General features: G+C 36.8%; 1 long non-coding RNA gene across 1 annotated transcript; it reads right to left on the bottom strand.

Annotated features, from left to right (window-relative positions):
- Positions 1–144: 144 nt before the first annotated feature.
- Positions 145–4187, bottom strand: LOC144638719 (uncharacterized). Its single transcript, XR_013567996.1, has 3 exons — positions 3923–4187; positions 804–941; positions 145–439 (listed from the first exon to the last, which is right to left on the bottom strand). It is a non-coding gene; the product is annotated as an uncharacterized LOC144638719 (long non-coding RNA).
- Between the last annotated feature and the right edge of the window lie 2602 nt (positions 4188–6789).

Here is a 6789-nt window from a genome sequence, read left to right as displayed (position 1 = left end):
ACTTTCGGAACTCAATTGAAAACCGCTCTATCGATCGAATGACAGTTATGGCAATTTGTTTCTAATTTCAAGTCCTAATCACAACAGTCGCCTCAATAACTTAAAGGATTAAGTCCAGTACAAAAAAAAAATCAAAATACGCGATTCTTGGCTATAATTAGAGTTTTTATTCAAGTTACAGCATCTGTCATTTCTAACATTTGACAAGCTTATCGGTTAATATTAAAATGGAATATTAGAACAATACTTGATATATCCAAACTACGAGAGCGAGAATCCTGTTTTATACTGTCTCTAGATCGCATTCTTACAATATTTTTTACGGATATATACCAAGAAGGTATCTGAGAGTACTTTGTGAATCGAAAACAGGCAGCAAAATATTTTACTACATATTGCTGCTAACTGTTAGCTTTCCTGGCGTTTTCTTCAGCATAACCTAAAATAAAGATAAATGAATATGAATAAAAAATATTTGTACTAAGTAATTTGTCGAAAAGTGGATGCGGCAAAGAAAAAGAAAATAAAAAACCGAGAAAATCTCAGTTCCAAAGAGAGCAAAAGTCACTGAACACACATGAAACAGAAAAAACGCAACAGAATTATTTCCCGGAAATATAGCCCATAGTTAAAAACAAACAATTCAAAGTATATTTTACAAAATACTGAAATCTATGAAATAGAAAGTGCATTACAGGCATCACGCATAAAAATATGCTCAACAGCCGAGTTGAGGAGTTCTATTTGAAGAGTCGCATACTGCACATTAGAATTGTTGACAAACTAAAAGCGAAATAGCTTACCTTAGCAACTTCCGCAAGTGTAAGGACACTCTTCGCTGACAAAGCTGATGAAATATCTGTATCTTGTAAACCATCCTGCGTTATAGCAAAAATGTCTTCTTATAAAGCATCTGATGGGATTCTGATCATGACAAAAACCTGTAAAATCAATATCAAAGTAAATTAAAGGATGTAATACTTAAATCGGACAGTGACGGTGTGTAGCTAAAGGACAAATACATCATGCAAACGATTAATGTACATTTGTCAACGTTATTCCACTTTGAAGTAGGGGCCTTACTGAGTTGTACGTCGCATCGCGTGACCTATGTAACTTGATTGCGTGATTAAACATACCGAGCATTTCCAAAAAATCCAAACCGATGACCGTTAGTCTAGAAAGATCGCTGATTCGTTGTTGCTCAGTTTTGAATTTTTATCAGTAAAAAACGACCAATAAGAAACACTGGACGGGTCCAAAAAAGGGTAAGGGTTAAAAAACACATGTTTCTTTAATTTTCGACCACAGACAAGACACAACAAACTAAGTTACCGACAAGGAACGACAGTGCACCCCTGCCCTCGTCTCGTTCACTGTACTGTAGTCCAGAGGTTCAAATATTGGTCATTTGCCTGACAGTCTGTCAGTTAAAATTTGGGGAATTTGTGAATTTAAATTTTGGCCGTTTGTCAAAAGGTCGTTAGCAGGCGGCAAGAATGTTTTTCTGTTCCGTACAAAGACCGAACAAAAACCGTTTGACAGATAGTAGGTTGAAGGATTTTTGGGCTGCGGGTTCTTTAAATTGTGTCCTTTTGTTAGTTGTCAGATAGTGCCATGGTAGAGAGAAATTTCCTGCGCTCATTTTAAAAATTCTATTAATTTAGCCGTTTAAAAAAATTCCAGTTCAAATTTCTGGCCTTATCAGTCATCAGTATAGTAAGCTATTTTGAGAGGCACTAAAATTAAATTAAATTAAATTAAATTAAGTCATCATCAGGCTGGTCAAATTGGCATAGTATAAAACATGGACTGGACTCTGGACTTTGGACTCTGGACTCTGGACTCTGGACTCTGGACTCTGGACTCAAAAAAACCTGGACTTGCAATGAAAAAAAAATTAAAAACAAAAGGAATTAAATTAAATTATCCACACGATGATTTATGTGAAATACAGACCTGTGTTAAGGCTGATAATATTAAAGGCTGATTTTTGTTCTATCAAAACTCTATTTCTTCTAGTCTCTCTCTTTCTGCAGCCGTTTATAGGGATGTTACACAACGCTCTGAACGCTCCCCAAGAGGGGGAGCGTTGTGTGACATCCCAAAAAATGCTGCAAAGGAGACTGCGTTTCTGTCAAAGTATGCGCAGTGGTGGATGGTTTGTTGTAACAGAAAGAATGAATTGCTATTGTGTCTTTTCTTTTCTCTTTTTGAAGTGCCTACTGCCTGTATCTCTTCAGATGCTGTGTAAAGTGGAGTCTGTTCTCGGCCCGATGGCTGTTACTACTCTCGTATGGGTGTCAATAACATATGTATAACTAATTATCAAAACAACAGGGCTCTGAAACGTTCAGAGAGAAATCACGAATCTGTTATCTTTAATCAGTTCGATATATAGGTACTAGGTGAACTGTCACGGTTGCTAGAAACTGGTGCATGCAGCGTTGTTATGTTTCATAATTTTAGCGACATTTTGAGCTGACACTCAAGGGTTGCGTGCTGGTAAATATTGTAATCATAGGCAAGCTTATTGTTAGGTTTTTATAGCAATTAAAAATTGACGCAAATGTCGATACAATGTATGCTTGAAAATATCTGTCTATTTTGCGAATACTTAAAGCCGTTTCATTTATCTCCCGTGACAATTCACCTAGTATATGTCAAACTGATTAAAGATATCAAATGCGTGATATCTCTCTGAATGTTTCAAACAGGTAATTACAAATAATTGACAAAGTTTTAGCCACCTTAGTGGCATCCCTGCCTTTAATAAATAGTTATACACATGTTAATGACACCCATACGAGAGAAATAGGCATCGGGCCGAGGACAAACTATACATTAAAAACAGCATCTGAAGAGATACAGGCAGTCGGCACTTCAAAAAGAGAAAAAAGGACAAAATAGCAATTCATTCTTTTTGTCACAACATACCATCCACCTTTTCAAAAAGGGGATGTCACGCAACGCTCCTCCCCAAATAGGGGGAGGGGGGGGGGGGGGGCGTTGCGTGACATCCCTAAAAACGGCTGCAGAAATAGAGACTTGCAGAAAATGGAGCCTTGATAGAAAGAAATAGAGCCTTTGTCGAAAAATACAATTAGGCCGAGGTATATTTTTTTGACAGAATAAAAATACGCTCTGTATCAGAACGCCCTGATTACACCACACCCCTAAAAAAAAATTAACTCTTTTCTAAACAGAGGACTCTCTTTGGCTAAACGCCATGCCAAACACCTCAAGCAAGGCAACAGGCATTACTGTCTTTTAAAACTGGTCTGTATTTAACTTAATCCGTGGCTCTGTGGCTAATTTTTATCTTTATTCTTATTTTTTTTTCGTTGTTTTTAATTGTTTTGTAGTGGAGTCAATAGTTTTTTTTTTTGAGTCCAGATTTTTTGAGTCCAGGTTTTTTAGAGTCCAGAGTCCAGAGTCCAGAGTCCAGAGTCCAGTCCAGAGTCCAGTCCATGTTTTATACTATGCCGGTCAAATTTTGTGGGTCAGCTGTCACAGATTATCCAGACCCTTTCCACCTGACACGGTCTACTGGGTTTTTAATTCTATCTCAGTTTTGGATAGAGGCGCAATTCCACTAAAAAACGTCTAAGGCACTTGAATTTGCTTTTAGTAAGTAAAGGGAACTAAAATTTAAGTGAATGAGTTTTCAATATATTTTTCTCGTATCGTCGCCAATTCCTCTCTCAGAAAAAGGCAGTTTAACTAAAGATGCCGTTAAAAGCAGCTTGACCTTTAAAGTGTTGTTAAATATTTTGTTCTAAGATACTGATTATCATCAAGAATTATGAAATCTAGTTTTCCGTTTTTCTTTTTGGACATTTTTCTCTGGTTGTTGAGCCAAAAATTATCGCAGGGAAACATATGCATATATATACTGCCATAAACTAAAGAATGTCCTTACTTCTCCTTTGTGTTTGCCGGTTTTCAAACTCTGCACCTTGGCGAAGCCAATCCTCATCTACTTCTGCGTTGGAAATGTGCAGAACCACAATGATCCCCACGAAAAGAACTAAAATCCACTTAGCGTTCATAATTCTGTTAAACGGATCTCGGCGCGTTAATAAGGTCGTTATAACTTGCTTTTCTTCGACGGCTGCAGTAAATACTGGTCAATACTGGCTCTCAGAAAGCACGCAATTCAACTGGTCAACTCCTGCTGTGTTATGAGCTTTTATAGTCCTCTGCGTCTATTGGCACAGAAGGGTGATTTCTGTTTACAAACAGTGCTTTTAAAGAACCGTTACAGATTGCAAGCGCTGATTGGCTCATTGGTTTCAAACGAGATCGTTAATACTGACAGATAAATCGAATTAGCTGATGACCACAACGTTCTTGGCAAGGTAGCGTGATGAAATGTTTCTTACTTCATAACTGTCTAGACAAACATAGGCTTGAGAGTTAACCGGATGTCGTTACGCGCTTAACATCCAGACGAGAATAGGACGTCTGTTTACAAACGCTAGCGCAAACGTCGTGTCTTGCTTGAAATGCGTAATTGAATTATTGATAAACTTAAGTGTATACTAAACAGGCTATAAAAACAAACTGTGACAACAAAATCAAAGGCGTTTATTTTAACACTGATGAAAAACGAGTAGTCGGCTGGATTGATTATCATTCCAACATTGTGACCTGAAGCCCCTGTCTTTCATTAAAGTCTAATTATGTCTGTAGTGATAGCGTGGTTTTCAAAATGCGTTATTTAATTACATATTGTTTTTACATAGTACAGCATTAATCTTAAAATAAATAACGGTAGGTATTTTAAAATGTTTTTTTTTTTTCTTGTAAGGCCATCCCAATAAAATGTTTCGTTTCCCATCGTCCCGTCTCTTGTGATGGTGGGTCGGTCGGTCGGGCAAAAAAAAAAAAAAAAAAAAGAATGAACACTTGAAGGATTCTGGGTTCCAGAAAAGGCCGGGCTGCTAAGTAAGAAAGCCTGATTACAAAGTCAACTCGAAAACGTGGTCTGTTCGTTCGTTATTCCTTAACAGTCTTTAAATAACGTAGTATCGATGTTTATTAAAGACAAAGACATCACATCATACCAATTAGTGTTAATAAAACAAGATCGTGTGTTTCTAAATTGAAGTACTTGCTTCTTTGACTAGTGAATCTGGATTTTTTTTTTTTTACTTTTCGAAAAAAATGGGTCGGGCGATGGGAAACGAAACATTTTATTGGGATGGCCTAACATAAAAATGTGTTCTTCTATTTTAAACAGTTCTAGAATATAATTCAAGAGACAGGCCTAATCGTATTACTGTTAAAATATTCCGTGATTCACAGCATTTGATACACGTGCGAGCAGCTGCAGCTTGGTTTAAACAATCACGCTATTCACCAGTAAAGAGTTATTCACGCATGAGTCTGAACAACCAATCAGATTACACGTTACACGAAACAGATTTGAGCTGCGATGCTACGTTGTCAGTTTGAAATTTATCAGCTTAAACCTCAAACATCTGTTTACTCACATCATTGTCAAATGCAGGCGTTTTTGATGGCGCATGGACGAGTGCTGGATAATTTTGTTCACGTTTTTTGTCTTGCTCACTCTTATGGTGGATTTCCACTGACGCGTTATTTTTAACGTGCGTGAAAAAAATTAAAAAACAATGTATGAACGGCTGGCGTACACGTTAAAGCAAGTCGTTCACACATTGCCTCTAATTTTTTCACGCACGTAAAAAATTACGCGTCAGTGGAAATCCACTATTACTCCCTAGGACATCCCTGAAAAGCAGTACATTTGTGTTTCTTTTCTTTTTATATGAATAGGTAGTCAGTTAGTTTAGTTTGGGCCATTTTTCTTGTAATTTACTTTCATATCATAATAGTTTTAATTCATATGTTTGTTAATAGATTTTTGCTGAGAGGAACTACCGTGGATAAATAAAGTCATCTATCTATCTAAGACGCTTTTGAAATTTCTCCCCAAGCCTCTTCACTCCGGATCCCGAGTTCGAATCCAAGATGGCCCTCACCTGATCAAAATGCGCGCGCTTGTAAAAATGCGCCTGCATTGCAGGCTCAGCCTGCTAGAACAAAATAGTTTTTATTTTTTTCGTTTTTATTTTTATTTATTCATGTTAACTTTTTTGTTTCTTTTTCTAACGTTTTGTTTTCATGTTTTTTTTTTAGACTTTCATAGGTTAGGCCTTCTGAAATTTATCACAATTAATTTATACTGTAGTATGTGTTGCTTTGACTGTGCTAAGTTTTGCTAATTTATTTCTAGCAAGCTTCGAAATCTTACGTTAAAAACATATACAAAGTGTTATCCCAGCAAGGCGAGGGAAGACCCCGCCATCCACCCGCCGTACATGGAGAGAGGGATAAAAGTTTTCGCTTCAATTTTAGGACATTAGCAAAAGACAATTTATAAAATCACACGCGCCTCACCCAAGAACCCGTTGAGTAATATCCCAGACGGGATATTCCCTGCCAGAAGCTGAGATGATGGTTCTTCCATAAGCTGCCATAGGATACAATTTTTTTCTAAAATAAATATCTTTTTGGGCAGCTTACCCAAACCAGAAAGAAATTAAACAAACTAGGCGTGCTTTTTTCAGAAGTCAAGAAGACAATTCGGACTGTACGCAAAGCTCACTGTGTGCAGAGTGTTACTAACAAAGATTTAGTTTTTTTTTTATTGATCTTTAAAATGTAAATGGTTTTAGCACCCAATTATACGGGAATTTGAAAGAAAGTGAAATTAAAAAAAAAAAATAAATAAAAAGTGGCTTCGAGAGTTTTAAAGGGACT

The sequence above is a fragment of the Oculina patagonica genome, chromosome 14 (assembly GCF_052425735.1).
Source record: "Oculina patagonica isolate OP01 chromosome 14, crgOcupat, whole genome shotgun sequence".
In the NCBI taxonomy this organism is placed as follows: Eukaryota; Metazoa; Cnidaria; class Anthozoa; order Scleractinia; family Oculinidae; genus Oculina; species Oculina patagonica.
The sequence above is the reverse complement of the archived record's forward strand: the minus strand, read 5'-3'. Positions and strand labels throughout refer to the sequence as shown.